This window comes from Oenanthe melanoleuca, chromosome 15 (genome assembly GCF_029582105.1).
Source record: "Oenanthe melanoleuca isolate GR-GAL-2019-014 chromosome 15, OMel1.0, whole genome shotgun sequence".
In the NCBI taxonomy this organism is placed as follows: domain Eukaryota; kingdom Metazoa; phylum Chordata; class Aves; order Passeriformes; family Muscicapidae; genus Oenanthe; species Oenanthe melanoleuca.
In genome coordinates, this window is record NC_079349.1 from 7,828,825 (window position 1) to 7,845,964 (window position 17,140).

General features: G+C 41.5%; 1 protein-coding gene across 2 annotated transcripts in view; it reads right to left on the reverse strand.

The window, feature by feature from the left end:
- Positions 1-17,140, reverse strand: part of PPM1F (protein phosphatase, Mg2+/Mn2+ dependent 1F) — a 97,296-nt gene that overhangs the window by 53,987 nt on the left and 26,169 nt on the right. Inside the window, exons 8-10 of one of the 2 annotated variants that reach the window (XR_008841663.1) lie at positions 16,955-17,128; positions 13,102-16,836; positions 5,308-6,208 (exon numbers count right to left, since the gene is read on the reverse strand). The exons of the other annotated variant lie outside the window; for it this stretch is intronic. The gene's annotated coding sequence lies outside the window, so the exon portion shown is untranslated. Of the gene's footprint in view, positions 1-5,307; positions 6,209-13,101; positions 16,837-16,954; positions 17,129-17,140 lie in introns of those variants that run through there. 2 annotated transcript variants of the gene reach the window in all.

Below are 17,140 nucleotides of genomic sequence, written 5' to 3' on the forward strand. Positions count from 1 at the left end.
TAAATCTGTCATCAGCAAATGCAAAACAAATTATTATGGAGAATGCTGCTTAAACACAGCCTGTCATACCGAATTTAATTAAAAACTGTGTGTATCTAGATTATTTTCTACTTTCACTGGGATGTGTCTGATGAAAAAAGAAACCGACCAGGCAGGCCAGGAAATTGTGGAAGGACTGTCAGCTCCTTCGAATGCTGTGTTCAAATCTATGCCTAATCCAATTAAGCCCGAAGAAGTGGTCAGAGGCTATGGCATGCTCTCCCAACAACTCCTCCTGTGACACAACTCATGCAGTATTTCAGTGAAGCTCTGCAGCTGCTGAGATAGGCAGAGCAGATGGGAGTGGTGTCAACCGGTTTTCAGCCTACTTAAATACACTGCCATTACCTGCACTTGTTAAAGCAAAAGACCCAACAATAAGGTGAGATCAAAGCCTCAATTTTGGAAAGCACATAAACTTGTTTTAAGAAAATTATGAGTTCCATGATCAAAATAAAGGGCTGTGTTGGGGGAGAAGAGGTGATACTTCCCAAAAAATGGCAGCAGATAATGAGAAGCAGGAGGAAAAAATATTTTTATTTCAAACAGAAATCAAAGCACTGCTGAGAAGAGTTTGTGTAAGCAGAAACAGGAATATTAAGAAAAAGCTAAGCCATAAGCTAAGTCAGTGTAAAAATGCCATGGTTTGGACTGTCTCCATCTTCAGTCAAGTTCAGGAGTCACATGAATGAGTTCATCCTACAACTAGGATCTAGAGATTCCCTGCCCTGTTAGTCGTTTCTGCTTTAACTGTAAATTCTTGTTCTGTAAATAGGTCTCTTGAAAAGGGAACATTATACCACAAGGCCCCCAAGCCCTGGGATCAGCAGTGCTGGGTCAGGCCAAGGACAAGCACCATGGAGCTGCCCTACAGTGCCCCTCCATAGTGGGGGTGGGAAGCATCTCAGATCTTTGTGCTAATTTAAAACTGAAGCCACATCTCCTAAAATCATCATAACTATACTGGTTGTCTGATTTATGTGGGACATTGCAGCTATAGCGTTCTTGGTAGCTGCTGAACGAATATATCAGCATGAGCCTGAACTCCCCATCAACCCAACAAAACACAGGCATTAAATGTATACAATTTTACCAGAATTGTTTAAAAAGATCTCAAGCCTTTGTGTGGGGGTGATGAGAGAGAGAAAAGAGAGAAATAAGACATGTTAAAATGTTTTATAAAGATACATTTTAACTTCTAAGACACTCAGGAACCTTGGTGATGGTTCCTGAAATTGCTTAGATATGAGCTCTGATCCATAGGGAACTATTGTAGGATTCAGAAAGTGCATCAGCTGCTAATAACTTCTAGTCAGTACCTACCTGGGCTTGACTGAACAGGTGACACACAGCAGAAATCCCTTGAGACTGATCTTCATGTGAATGTTGACCACTGCTTCGGCAGTGTAAAACAACCTCAACGAAAATGAGGCTCTTGCTGTAATCTTGCACTGCTGGGGGGGTTAAAAACAGTCTCTCATCCAAGTGCTGGGCATTTGGTGCCAGGACAAATTGGCTTTTCCCCCCAGTATTTCCTTTTTTCTGCATTCAGCATTCTGATGGACTTTGCATGGAGCTTACTGTGGCTTAGACACAGTAAAGTTAAGATGAGTAAACAGATTGCTGTTGTTGTTCTGTGAATGCCAAGGGGGGCACAAAAGATTATTAACTGCAGAATGATTCTCTCAGTAACAGCCTTGATCCTGCACTGGGTATCATTCTGTCACTGTCAGAACCTGTCACTGTTATAGGTGATGTCTTGTATTATCCATCATGTTTGGTTAGATTTGCTGTTCACAAATATGGTTTGAAAACACAGTAGGAATTTCAAGTCATTTTTATGTTCTTTAGATTTGAACAAGTAGTTTACAATCATACTCTAAATATTTTTAAAGGGATCCGTTTTACAAAAACCTTAAAAGCTTATCATATAAATCTAGCTATTTTAATTAATACACTGACATTTTATTGCTGTCTATATAAAATTAAGTTGCTTTTATTTTTCAACTGCAGTAGTAGCAGTATCCAGGCACTGTCCTGCAGTTCAGTAATGGAAATTTCCCAGCCTCAAAGCACACTCTGTCTCAGTCAGCTGCAATAAAACTCTGAGTGATTTCAATATTGTTGTGTGCCTTACTTGTCCTTGGTTATCTGGAGCTTGTATCTTTTGAAAACCAGCTACTCCTCATGAGCTTGTTTCATCTTGCCCAAGACTTAAAATTCAGTAAACAAGCTGGGGGTGATAAGAGAATTGAATCAATAGATAAAAAGTTATTCTACAGGACTGACAAAACAAAACATACATATATTCAGTATTTATACAGCATATTACAGTGACTGGTGAGTTCACTGAGGTCCTGCTACATGACCCCTGTTTTCTGGTGCTGAAGCTTTATACAATGGAAGGCTATTAAGTTTTTACAATAAGATTTAGCTAGTACCTAATATCAGTCTCTTGATCTCTGCATTTCTGGTATCATTGATTGCTAAGAAAATAAAAAAAGAGATAAAATTATTATATAACCTCAGAAGTCTAATAATTTACAGATACTAGAACATGCACTGTGTTTCCCCCACGCTTATTCTTGGTTCAGCTGTAGGCAGGACAAGTGATGCCTCCAGCAGAGGCAGAAGTCAAGGCATGTAGAAATAGGATTATTAGGATTTTTTGTTGTCCAAATATTGCACTTTTAATGCTTTTTGTAATGAAGAGGTTGGCTGATGTGAGGACAGAGGAAAAAGGGTGATGCAAGAATTAATAAAAGAGAATATGAGAGGGAGGAATGTAAATTAAAAGCAAAATGAACAGGTACTGGGACTGAGCTGTGGGAATAGAAGGGTCCTAGTTGGAGGGGTGATATCCAGACCCCACTGCATCTGGCTGTGTGCAAGTAAAGCCCCTGGCAGATACACAAGTCTATTCATGGAGAACCAGTTTGGGGAATGATGCCAGGCCTTCTAAAAAGAGCTCACCAGGGCTTGCTTTCCCTGATGTCGGTGTCTGCTGGGGTGATGTTCATCACAAATGCGTGTGGCTGATGGCTGATGGCACGAAGTACACGTCCTACTTGTCTGCTGTTATTAGATGTAATCTAAACCATGGGCAGTGCTGAACAGAAATGAGTGACAGGGGACCATATACTAATGGCATTCTGAGATTTTTACCAGGGTTGAATATTCAGCCAGCATTAATGGCTCTACATCTCATGACAAGTGTATGGCAGCCTTTAGGAGCAAGCTGGAGGCCGTAGCATAGCAATTCTGGGTGAAGGTTCCACATACAAACTGTCACACTCAGTTTTCCTGGGTACGTGACAAGGAAACAGGATTCCCTCTTCTCTGCTGGGCAGGTCCTGACCTTGCTGACATGGAACTGCAGAAGAGGCAGCACCAGGTTTATGACTGCAGGGGAAATCTGCATCTTTGTTATCTACACCTGTGCTGCTGGAGGGAGGGCAGGTACCAGTCTTCTTTCCCTGCTCTTTGTTCAATCCACTGATCTGACAGCCCAAATGGTCTTTACTGCTTATTTTTAATAGATTTTATATAAATTACAGACATCAGTTTCTACAGTCCAAAACTGATGAATCATCATTTTAAAAAACAAATATTTCTTTTGCAATTTTGCATATCTATAGCAGATAAAAGCTGTGAAGAGAAGAGAGATTTCCTAAAGAAAGCAATATCACCATATTTTGAGAAAAAGAGCCAAGCTGTTGGAATCTGTGTTGCATTATGGGGTAATTCAATACCACTGAGCACTTCCTGTTTATCATGAGAGATATAGTTTTCACCACATCATAAAACTTGCAAGCATTTATTAATAAACACTCCTAGAGAAAAAATAATATTCAAATATACAACCTCTGTGGCATTTGTCATTATAAACAAGAGGAGGTTTTCATTATACATATTGGAGGACAATTTGTGTGAAAGCAGCAAATTTTGAGATCTTCTTGCAGGCCATGTTGTGTCTCTCATTAGGTCATTGTAACCTAGCACATGATTCTTCTTATATGTAAACAGTAAGATGTTTGAATGAGAAAGTGTAATTTTTACGATCATCATTCCTCAATTTTTTAAACAATGTGGGGATACAGAGAAAAACATCTGCAGAATTGCAGCAGAGTCTTGTATGAAAATGGCAAAAGTAAGATTTGCTTTTAACAACAATCTGCCAGTGCTGAGGTATCTAATCAAATACACAAATTGTGCACATGTTCAGAGTGGTGCTGTCTTGCTGTGTGGCCTAGCTTGTCAGCTTTGTTCCCTCAATTAATTCTTCTGGTTAAATTAACCTAGCTGGGAAAGGAAGAACTGGGGAGCAGAAGGATGCAGATTTTTCAACACCAGAAAGCTTGATGGCACAATTTACACCCCCAGCAGATAAAATCTTTGGCAAGGAAATGCAAATTATTGTGACTGATTCAGGATGTTCTTGTGATCTGGCTGGGACTTGGTCTGCAGCTGACAGACACACGGGGTGGGGGTTGGGGAGGGAATTCAAGGTTTCTGCCAATTCCATAGGGAATAAGCATTTTGAAAGGTAACTGTACAACCACAACAGTGTGCTGTCAGACACAAGACAGGCTGGTGCCTCATACAGCTTCACCACTGGTAAATTCACTGCTAAGTTCAAAGCAAACTACAAGGCTTATCCCTTCTGTTCAAGATGGGAACATCTGAATTGCAGTTTCATGTGGTAAAATCTTGCTGCATAGAAATGCAAGATGGGCAATTACTGTGTACAATTCTTACTTCTTTAAATGGCTATAGCATTTAAAACTGCCACACAAACTGTTATCAGTTCGACAAGAGGAAAGATTGAACTTCAGAAAGATATTCCCTCCAGTTACCAGCACTAGATGTAGGAAAATTGAATTAATAATTAAGACATTTGTAGCTTTTGGGATTTTGAAAGTTTTAACAATAGGAAAATGTTCTGGCTCACATTATCTTTGTCTTACCTGACATATGGTGGTTATTATTGCACATACGCAGAGCCTCATGATAAGAGATGCCTTTTATAAGTGTAACACATCCACTGTAATCAGACACTACATTTATCTTACTGCATTACCAAGTCTCTAGGTTTTGTACAAGTGACACAAAATTGTTGTGAGGATATATCAGGGTCCTGAATCTCAACTAACTTTTCAATATGATGTCTCATTTCCAACTGATGTTAACAGCCCACCTGAATCCCTGGCCTGGAAATCCTGAGAGAAAGACAATAAAGGCTGCTTTTAAAAACAAACAAACAAACAAACAAACAAAAAACCAACCAAACAAAAACAGCCCACAAACCCAAAAGAAAGAAGATAATTATTTTAGAAAGATTTGGCAAAATATCTGTAGGATGATGCTGTGCATCCAATTTTCCATGTACCATTAATTGTGGCAGGATAAGGTCAGTGATCATGCTCTACCAAGCAGCACGTGTGGGGGAGCAGACAGCAGATGTGCAGCCACTTAGCCTATGCCTTGTGCACCAGATCATGGTATGGAAATGCACGTGGATATTTAATTGCTATTCAACTACAAGTTGCTTGGATTTATGAGTCTGGGAAGCTGCAGTGAGGAATGAGTGTTTACTAGCACAGTAGCTGTGCTGGTGTTTCCTGCAGAGAGGCAAAGTGCCCCCATCTAGAGAAAATGGATTAAAAGGGGGCAGTGCACCAATCTCGTGTCACATTTACCTTTGTGCAGTGCAGCTGAAAAAATGCCAATATATAGATACATTTCCATCATGAACTCTAAACAGATTTTACTGCTGTTTATCATAGATAATAAAAATGCAGCAGCTGTCCCCTTATCAAAGCCCATTTTAGAGAAATGTATGGCTACAAAAGAGACATAAGCACCTTCAGGGGCAGCTACATGGATACACAAGAATAAACCCTTTAAGAGCTAGATTAGGAAGGTGGGACCATTGCCTTGTACCCAAGCATTTTTCCAGGGCTTGTTGCAGTAACCTTCTGTGGTTACTCTGTGTTTGTCCCCTTTCCTCCTTGGTTTCTCTTGCACTATACTCTTCTCCTTGCCAGCATCCTGCTGGGCTGCTGCAGTCCAATCCAGTCCTCTCTCTGCCCCAGGAGCTGGTGTTGCTGGCTGACCTTCCTTCAGCTCTCCAGTCAGCCTCCCTGCTCAGGCGCAGGGGAAGACCCACCTAGGAGGTGAAGCAGAAGATTAAGCATCAACTAGGAGCAAGGCACCCCCCAAAACACCCCAAATGTGCAGCAAAATTCTGATGTTCATGTTTCTCCTACTCGTTGCAGTTTCCATTCTCACAGTGTCCAATTCTTCTCCTTTCCTGGGCTGGTGTATTTTTTACTGAATTCATTTTCTTGCAGTTTACTAAGCTGCATGAGCTCATTAAAGAGTCAGACAAGCACCAGACCCATATAAAGAAAACAGCAGGACTGGAAGCAGATGCATCATTTTGATACAGTAGTCCTTTAGATTTGGCTCAGCTGCCAGGTGATATCACTCCCTAAGACTAGTTTCAGCTGTAAAATCAGGAGGTTTGACTGCACTGCTGAGAAGCCTTCAGATACTTCTCTTGCCTTTGCCATCCTTTACTGCACTTCTCTACGTTTTTGAAAAATGCAGGAAAAAGCAATCATGAAGGCAGTTTTATAATGACTTCCATAACCACCTCCTTTCTGCTCGTCCTTTGCCTCTCCTGTTTCTGCCATTTATGCTTCCCAAAGTCTCCCAGCTGTAATTCTCTGTGCTCCTGGTAACATTGTCCTACCCTCTCACAAGCAGCCTGGATCAGGAGGACCTTTCTGCTAGAAATGCCCTCCTGATCCAGGATCTTTTCCCTTGCAAACTGCACAAGCAAGACAGACAAACCCAGTCCTCCTTTCTCAGTAGAAGTGTTCAAAAAAAGGTATGGCACAATCCCCAAGACATGCACATTACTCACCAAAACAATCCTGGGGATCCTATTTGTGCCTCTCCTTTCTCTCCAGTGGTAGCAGTGCCTTGAAGGCAGAACCCAGTAGCAGGACTGTGGCTATATAGACCTAAAGCCTGCAACAGAGGGCACTGCTTTGTGCAATGATCAGCAGCCCTACTGTGAAGGACAGAAGTATCTTGCTGTGTTTGTTTTGTGATGTGTTCTGTTAATTTATACTGTTGGATTAATAAAAATAACAAGATAGAAGCTTTCCAAATGGAATCCATTGCTAACTGTCCTTCATCGCTATATTCTTGTTCCGCACACATTAGGAAGTTCGCATTATCTGGTAAATCAAGACATTAGAAACAAATAAGTGCCTTTATATTGTAAGAGGGGAAAAAAAGCTTTTCTAGAAATATTGTAGAAGCAGTCACATCCTCTATTTCTGCCTTTTATAAAAGGCAGGCTGTGTCTTATTATCATCAAGGAAGAAGTAACAAATGTAATTTAATCAGTTCTGTCTTTCGTTGATTTGCATCAGCAAGAATAAAAGACAAAGGCAGAATGGAAAACAGCAGCTTTGTGCTAAAAGTTTCCGTGCACAAAATACTTCTTTCTCCAGCTGTCAAACATTAAAAAATGCTCTGCATACCAGTAATAATAAAAGTGTCAAACAATTGACCACAATGGGAATCACAATGCTTCATTAAAAGCTATAAAGCAGAGTAAAAAAGCTTCCAGACATTTGCTAAACAGAACTAAATGCTCAGATACTTTCAAAAAGTGTCAGAAGATGCTTTCATCTAGTCTAGTCATGCAGATAAATATCTCCTTGCTTCTTCCAGCCCAGTCTCCAAGCTCCTGCTGTTTCAGCACTGACAGTTGTATGTGCCGCTTGCTGTCCTGAGGTGGACAGCTCTAGTGCACCACAAGAGGTTAATGTCCTCCAGTGATGAGGCTCCACTGCATGTGGCATTGCAGGGATTTAATCAGTAATTTTGTATTTACATACGTAATTATGTATTATTTGAGAGCCTAACCTATTTGTTCAGCTGACAGGCGATGTTGTGATAAGGAATTTCAGCAGACGGGATATTTATAGACCCTTTATCTCTAAGTACAATCAGAGCTAAAACATCAAACAATACCCCGAATGAAGGGTTGTTCCAGTTCAACTTTTCCTTTTTTTTTTTTCCTCCTGCTGTCTGGTTAGTGCCTAAAACTTGGCAGTGAAAGAGAAAAGGGAATGTGACTCACACTGACAACTTCATTTGCTGTAAGAGACCTCAGTAATTGCTCTAACCTACTTACAGGAAAGCTACCCCTCCTCTTCTCTCCATCTCCACCCTTGGACAGATAGAGGCCACGCTTGTAACAAGAGCAGTGGGCTGCTCCCAGAGGTCAGGCTATCACTTATGGAGTAACCAGGCCTTCCTTTTCACATTTCTTCTGCATTTCATATTAACCCCTCACAAGAATTTAGAGCTTCAGCTTCACCATGGCTTTTTCATGAACCTAATAATAAGCAGGGTTTACAAAAGGGCTCTCGGCTCAAACACAGCAGGGGTGAGGTGGCTGCTCCCACAACACACAGGGCTTGGCAGTCAGCACGGCAGCTCCAGGATAAAGCTGCCGAGGAGTCAAACAATTATCGCCTTTTCCTTTCCTTGTAGGATGGGGGCAGGGAATGGTAAATAGAAACAGGAGAAGACTCAGCACAGTGCCATGCAGCACTCTACCAAAATATATTTTCATTTTTACTTACATAATCAACATGAGAGCAGCATTCGTAGTGAGGTGGCGGAACAGATGGCAAAGACTTAGTTTTCATCAAGACATTAATTAACAACAACTCGCGTTGTTGTTAGAGAAGAGGGTTTGTTCTGCTTTAGCAGGGTTGAGATGGATGCCTACTACATAAAACAAAACTCTGTTTCCCCACACAGAATTGTGGTTTCTTTTTCCATTACATCTCTCTTACTTTTCCAGGATACTCTCTAAAACACAACATCCCAAGTGCAAAGCCTTATAAAAAAAATTACAAGTTCAGGTCCTACTAGTAGCTTGGCATTCTCCTTGCAAATATTTCTGAATGCTCTGTGGACATATAAATACAAAGAGGAAAGGGAAGAAGAGTCATGACTAAGAGAGTTGTGTGCAACTTAACACAAGCCTCAGTTTACATGCAGCAGCTTTCACACAGATATGACTGAAGCTAAAGCTTCTTAGATGCTCTGCATGAAGTTCTGTCTTCTCTTCCTCTGTTCCACACACTCATACTTCACATCTTCAGCACACTGATGAAGCTGAATTGGAAAGAGTTGTCCCAAGGGGGACTGAAGCAGAAAGTAGCTATGAAAGATATTTATTCAAACCACAGACAGAGAATACATCACCCAGACACAATGAATAGGGAAATGGCACATGAAGCTGAAAAGTCTGGCCTCTATTTTTCATCTGATAAGCTGTCTGGACATCCAGGCACACTGAGCAGCCCACAAATATCCAGCTCTTCCCTCCCTGTGCTGCCAGGTGATGGGAGATTGCTTTTTCCTGCTTTGCATTTAGCATCAGTGGCTCTCCAGAGTCACACACCCAAGTCCTTCAGAAGCCTGTGGGCCACATTCCTCCAGGGATTACATCCATCCCAGAAGGAGAGAGGGAAGAGATGCAGGCCAAAAGTGATGGGCAAGAGTGGAGAGGGAGGAGTTGAGGGGAGCAGGGAAGGAGTGAGCAATAGCAACATCCACATTAACCCAGGCTGGAGGGCAGTACTGCAGGAAAGGGAGAGGGGAAGCAGTCATATACTCTATTATATAAAATAAGGCAACAGGGCATCTGGATTGATCTGCTGTGGAACTTGGAAATGAAATTATTATTCCCACATCTCAGCACTCATCCCTGTGCTGCCAGCAGACCTCTAACACCTGACAAGAAACATCTCTGCCCATTCTAGTGACATGCACATCTAGAAAGGATGCTTTTCCATTACTCCCACTTTCTCCGTGCTGGCAGTAGATGGCTGTGCTGCAAGCTGAAAATCACCCCCTACTCATTACCCAGAGGGAGCGAACAATATTTTTGCAGATAATTCTTTATTTTCTTCAATGTACATATTAAAAACATAGCTGGGATGACTGAAAAATTACATTGCAATAATACTGCAGTTATCAAGTCTAACTAAAAATGAGTATATCCTTGAACTAAGAGTGTCTGTTCCATCTTTCAGCAGGCACTTTAAATCAAAATTTCAGGTAGGCTCCTGTGCCTACTGCTCCCAACCACAAGAAAATATATCCTGACATTGTTATACTGAGCACAACCAACCTGCAGAATTGTACAAGACTTTGGCCTCCACCAAAGTTATACTGTATAAACCAGAAATGGGCCACAGAGAATATCTTGTATACATCAGATGGCAGACATTCTTTGCAGGATAATTTTCAGAAGTGCCAGATATCACTGAAACTGTGCTTAGGAGGTGCAAAGTAAAGGAAAGAAAGGAACACCATAATTGTATCCTGCTTAGCCTGTCCTCCCTTTGTAGGGGTTAAGAGAGAGATGTGAGAATCAGCAGAACTGCTTCTGTACTCACAGCTGCTTTTTTGGGAGCAGAGAAGAGTGATGCAAAATACTTTGCAGATATTACCTTAAAAATAATATCAGCATAACAAGAAGTTAACTCTCAAGCAAAATCAAAAAGAAGCAACCAACAGATGCACAGACAAGCACTGACTTCAGGGGAGCTGCAAAGCTGAATTTGGCTCCAATTCTGTGAAGTACTTTCAAAGCAGGAACATACTGCATACAAATGAGCATTAAATAATTTGCATCATTAAGAGAGCTCTGAGTAGCTCATCTGGACTTTGAAAAAAGCTAAAGCAAATGTAGATTGTTTGAATACCATTAGGGACAGTCATTAAAGAGCACTAAGGCATCTGCAGTATTGACAGTGACCCATCCTCCTTCCCAGGTTCTTTCTTTATTGATTTGTAGAATTTCTTGTGTGACAGAGCTCAGCAATTCATATAGGAATACCCCTTAAAGCACTATATAATTACATCTTTTGTACAGTGCATCTTTTAATTTTAGTTTTAGAGAAATAGGGCCCTGTTTGTTTGGTGTAGATACCATAGACAATTTCAACACCAATGTATATCAAAGAAACAAAGGCAAATAGGTAAATGGATTTATCCAGGGGGACACAGAAGGAGCTGTGTAACAGAAACAGTCCAAAGGCTCTGGATGCCCAGTTTCCAGGTTGAAGCATTTCACTCGACCAACTCTAAGCAAAGCTGCTGTAGCACTGGGATATGCTATGAGGCCACAGTTTATCTCAAATGCTGGGAAACATGTGGGACAGTGCAGAAGAGATCAGGAGAAGAACACAACTTGTGCAAAGAACCAGAGGTACACTGTAGTTGAAAGTACTCAGGTGCCAGGGCTGCAGGAGTTGAGAAGTGATGGAATACTGAGAGCTAAATAAGTGCAGCAAAGTGTAAAGGGGGAGGCAGGGGCAGGCACCAGCCTACAGGCAGTCGAAGGGGAGCTGGAAAGAAATCGTTCTGGGTGACTCAGAATATTGGTATTCACAAAGAGAATTGAGAACAGGCAAAAATAAATAAAGCTGAAAGCAAAACGCAAAGGCCAAATCCCTCTCAATAGCCAGAACACTGATATAATCTGAGCAACCAAACAACAGATCCTTGTGAAAACCTCTCTCCAGCTACTTCCTGCACACCAGCCGCTCTCCCGGGCTGGCAAGGGCTGCAGGCAGCTCCCACTGCCCAGCCCAGAGCTTTGCAGGCTGCTCTTGTGCTGACACCATTTTCCTTCAAAATGCAGCCCCGGTGGTCCTCCCTCCATACCCCCAGCCCTTGGCATTCCTGTGACATCTCAACTAGTGCATTGTGTAACCTCACAAACTTCCCTGAGCAGCTCTGTGTGGCTTTCATTAGCTGCCAGCTTTTGTACATGACACAGGCACACACATCGGTCCCTGACAGACCCAAAGGCTCAGTAGTTTTGAGTGGATTTCATGCTAGCCAGCTTTGAGATCCTGCTGCCATCTGCCAAAAATGTATGCAGGCAGAAATTAACTAAAACCCCAAGTTCTATAAGTTTTGGAGTGAAGATTGAAAACCAGATTAGTTTCAGTTTGGTTTTTTAAATACAAGTGTGATGACTTTTTTCTTTCCTTTTTTCCTTCTTAAACTTTTCACTGAAGAGTAGTCAAAGAAGTTATACAGTTATATATTTTGGAGCTGAGATTAGTAAGATTGAAGAATAGGAAAGACTTCCTGACAGTGAGATCTATTAGTCAATGGATCAGTCTCCCAAAGGAGGGGATGGGAGCACAAAAAGTGCTTTAGCAGAGCTAAAGCCAGTATTAAGTGCTCTGAGTGATGCAGCCAGCTCCAGAGGATTGCCATGAGACATGGCCCTCAGCAAGGCAGGATGCCTGCCATTAGCCTTCTAATGCATATCCTGGCCTGGCCAACTGCTAGTGGGAATAGCTCACTGACTTTAAAGGTCATTAACAAGAAAATATTAGAAGACAAATCTTCTAATTGCAGGGGCAGCCTCCGCAACATGTCTTCCATTACAAATGGTGATTATTAGTAGGGGGAAGAAACAAACAGTTTTCATTAGTATTTGTATTAGGGCTTATTCATTAACTCTTCCTTAAACTACCTAAAAGTAAAACCCACTAAATTGCTCAGATCCCCTTCATGTCTAATTTGCCCTGCAAAAAACATCCCTTCCCAATCTCTTGCTAGCATTACCAAGGTAATAAAGTACAAACCACCAATTACAAAGGCTTAAAACTGGGAACACAGATCTATAATCTCTTTACCTTAGAAAGCAAACAAAACCAAGACAAATTGAAATGCTACAATTCAGAAAAAACCCAGCCTTATAAACTTTTCCATGGGGAAGAACATAATTGGTGAGGGGAGGAAGATTAAACTGTTTTCCAAAGGTTTTAGTGTCAGTACAAAATCCAGTGCTTGAAATGCTTTCCTTACAATTTTCTGGTATCACTGCACTGTGCAGAAACATTGTCTCAGTGATTTGGCTTGTAAATTTCAAACACCTTGTATTTAGATCTTAAATGCAACCTTAATACTGAATGCCTGGAATTTGATACTCACTTTAGTGTCCTAATCCATCAGGACAGCAAAAATTGTACAGGCAACCAGTGCTAGATCTATAGTAAGAGGAAGGTCTGTCCATGCATGATTTGATATTTCATCACTCTGAAGAGATAGAAATCCTTTGGAGGGGAAACAGAGAGAGGGAGAGGATTACTGTTTGGTTTTAAAAGCAGACTCACCAATGCAACACCAAAGCCTGCCTGCACTGTTTAATTTGACCTTCATGTCAATGACAATATCTCCATTCTTCAGAAAGACATGGCATAGAAAGAAGGAATTGGAAGAATCATCTCAGCAGCTGATCCATTCTCCTGTCTCCAGTCTGTCATGGTAGGGGTTCAAGAGGTGCAAGGCTAAAGCAGCTGTGCTCCAGGGAGCCTTCTGACAGCCAACATTAAGGAGGACGTGGCACCTGTAAAGACCAATGACCGTGGGCCAGTAAAGTCTGTCAGGGAAAACTCCTCACCCCATACTGGTCATTCCAGCTGCTGGAACAGTTGTGTGGAATTAGCTGCATCAACAGAAAACAATTGGGTAAAATATCTGTTGTCAGTGGCCCAACTCATGTTACCTGTGCTTGTCTGTAACCCAACAATTACATCCATCGTTAGCAGCTTGGCTTAATTATAACTTAGAACTTCTCCAAGCATAGAGACTTTGCTCAAGATTTTAAATGACTATAATTATGCAGAAAGCCTGAAGTGTCTTCTCATCCATTGTTAAAATTATTTTTTCCTTTCCCCACATTGACACCAGAATGTGGTTTCACAAAGGAACTGGGCTGTCAAATGAAAGATTAAAAAAAGATGCATCTCTTGCAGAAGAACACCCAGAGAAATATCTTATATATCCTATATAAAGAGAAAGAAGCCTTCAGAATTTTTTAATCTTGACTAAGAGACGAGAAAGGATTATCATTCTAAGCTACACTTGTTTAGTCCCACTCCTTATAGGAAAGGTTTATTGCCTCCCCTTTAAAAAAATTTTTAAAATTTATTTTTTGCACCCTCCCCAAATTACTGCTGTTATCAGAGATCTGGTATTGGGCAGCTGGGCCCCAGCACGAACCAACTGCTTGAATCTAACCAGTAAGAAACAAATCATAATTAATGCCAAAAAATAGCAACTTCTTAAAAGACACAGGGGAGGAAGGAAGGTGTTATCGTGCAAAGAAACATTGCCCACTTGGCTTTCCAGTGCCCACCCGCAAGCTGAAAACATGAAGGGAAGGACAGCACACACACCTTGTGCAGATGATGGCCACTGCACACCCTCCCAGTCTGTTCGGCCGGCTCCGGCCGAAGGGAGGCGGGAGCCCTCTAGGGGTGGCACACAGAGCCCCGAAGGGACATTGGGCACCTGCTGAGCCATTCGCCTTTTCCACACCGAACCCCTCCTGCCTTCCCTTGGCACAGAAGCCCTGTCCGGGCACGTGCAAAGACTTAGAGCTGAAGGTCTGCACAGAAAATCATGCTGGATGCAAGCAAGTCCCAGACTTTTTCCTGGAAGCGCTTACTCTACAGCCCAGAATATGTGGGAAGTCTCTTTTCTGTGGTTGGTTCAGTCCTTTCAGGGAAAACAGAACATCAGCAAAGTGCAAACTGCAGTTCTGGAGCTAGCCTGGCTCACCACAGCATAGCTGGAATTTTTTCTTCTAGGCTATGCAAAAGGAACTTGGTTTTGCCTTACTATGTGCCTCAAGCATACTATGAACTCTTGTATAAAATGAGCAGGTTTATCTTTGTCAAGGCTTGTTCAAAATAGCTCCTTCCAAGAACTACTTCGATTTGAAGGCTAGGTAACAGCTGCAACATTTAAACATTTAAATATTTTCTCATTCTAATGAGAACTTAAGATCCTTTCCAAACAGCTCAACATAACGACATAAGAATGTGGCAAACCCAAACTTCAAAACATTTTGACTCCAGTAAAAAAGAAAAAACTACTAAAAAACAAAACACAAGCATAAAAAAAGCATCTAACAAGATATTAAGAATTTGCTGTAGTGCAACCAATATTTTGTTAGAGATCCAAACCAGAAGAGTGCAAGAACAGCTTAACACTGAAAAAAAACCACCATTATTAATCTGTGGGGTTTTTGGTGTTGTGTTTTGAACGATAAGTGATATTGACCATAAAAGACCTGCACAGTTACATGAGCAAAACTGCAGTATCAGTTTGGTGAAACAGGTAAATACTCATTCCAGTCTCTACATATAATTTACAAACAACTTTCTCCATGACATATTCAAGGTTATGCTTGATTTATTAAAAAAAAAAAAAAAAAAAGACAGTAAGTAATCTATATTTGTGCTACTTGAATAGCAAATTTGATCTAGATGCAGAAAATGTTTTATCTATCCCTTACCAAATGGCAGAGATGTGAACTCTGCAGTACTAGGAGTTGCTGAAAGTTCTCCCAGTCTCTGAAGAAGCACTTCTGTTCTCTCCATTTCCCAGGTAGAGGACAGGCATTTCCAGGCTGTTGGCAGAGCCCTGGTTTCAGCTGGGATAGAGTTAATTTTCTTCCTAGTAGCTGTACAGTGCTGTAGTTTAGATTCAGTGTGAGAATAATGTTGATAATACACTGATGCTGTAGTTGTTGCTAAGCAGTGCTTACTCTAAATCAAGGACATCTCAGTCTCCCAGGCTCTGCCAGTGAGGAGGTACACAGGAAGCTGGGAGGGAACATGGCCAGAACAGCTGACCCAAACTGGCCAAAGGGCTGTTCCTTTACATTCACTTCCATAGGTTTATTTATTGTTTATTGCTCAAATCCTTCAGCAACAGAGCCTGCAAGGACTGGAATCCTACAGCAGAAGGTTGGCTCTGAGCCCCATGTTGAACACATGGGTGGTAGGGATCTGTCGGATGAGAAGGAAAACAGTCACGAGTACAAGAGTACAGTCAAGAATCAGCAATGCCTGGATTTCATCTCCTACTATTCAAAAGGAGACAGCAAAGCCAACGTTGGGCACCAGCAAGGATAAACAGTGATGTCCAGTCCTGTTCTCAACTGCAGCTGGAATGGGCTCAGACCTAGAGGAAGGCAGTGTCCTTTGTTGGGAAGAACCAGAGATTCCCATGAGACACTGGAGTGACTTTGTTCAGCTCTGTATTACTGGCAAAGATCAGCTGGACTTGGCTTCGGACTGTGGAGTTACCTGGCTGATGGATTCCCACAGCTGCTTTACAAAACCACAGAACAGCAGAAGGCAGCTGCTGCTTGTGCTCTCTGGTGAGCCCAGTGAATCACAGGCTGAAAAACTGCTGCTAAACCTAGTCAAGTAAATCCCCAGCCTACACTTTTCTGGGAATTTGCTGCTTTTTTAGAGATTATTACAAGTGAAGTTTCACCCCTGCAATTCTTACTGTTAAAAAAGTAAAATAAAAACAAACCAGAAAAAGACATTTAGAACCATGAAATGGAAGATATTTTCAAGAGACTTGAGGTTTGATCTGAAGTAGGTTCAAGCATGCCCACAACATCTTGACCAGAATAACCATAGTGAATTATCAGGTGTATAGTTATTTTTGTATTTCAATAAATACTTCATTTGTTTTCCTGTGATGCAGCATTCTGGGTTCTTGAAGACTTTTATTCTCCTCTCTATGATAAGTACAAAAGCATTTATACAAACTTCCTGAAAGATGGCATCTCTCAGATCCCCTTGTTAAAGCTTGCCTTTTGTCAAGTCTCCCGTGTCTGTCCTGATCTCATGTCTTCCTCACCTGCATTTCAGAAACAATCACACAGATTAGTTTAGCTTCCAAGCCTTACTTGTATTTCAAGTTATCATTCCTCTTAGAACTTTCTCTATAGTTCTGTAGTAAATTAGCCCTAACATACCCTGAGAATTCATTCTCCAGCCCTCTACTTCAGTGGTAAAGACCACTTCTTTAAGTGTGGAAGTAAACAAATTGTCACCATGTCTGGCTGCAATAGGGTCTTTCAGATCATTATCCTGTTACTGCAGGACACAGCCAGTACATCCCACCTAACCTGCATTGCCACTGTAGTCAGCTGGGAGAAAGA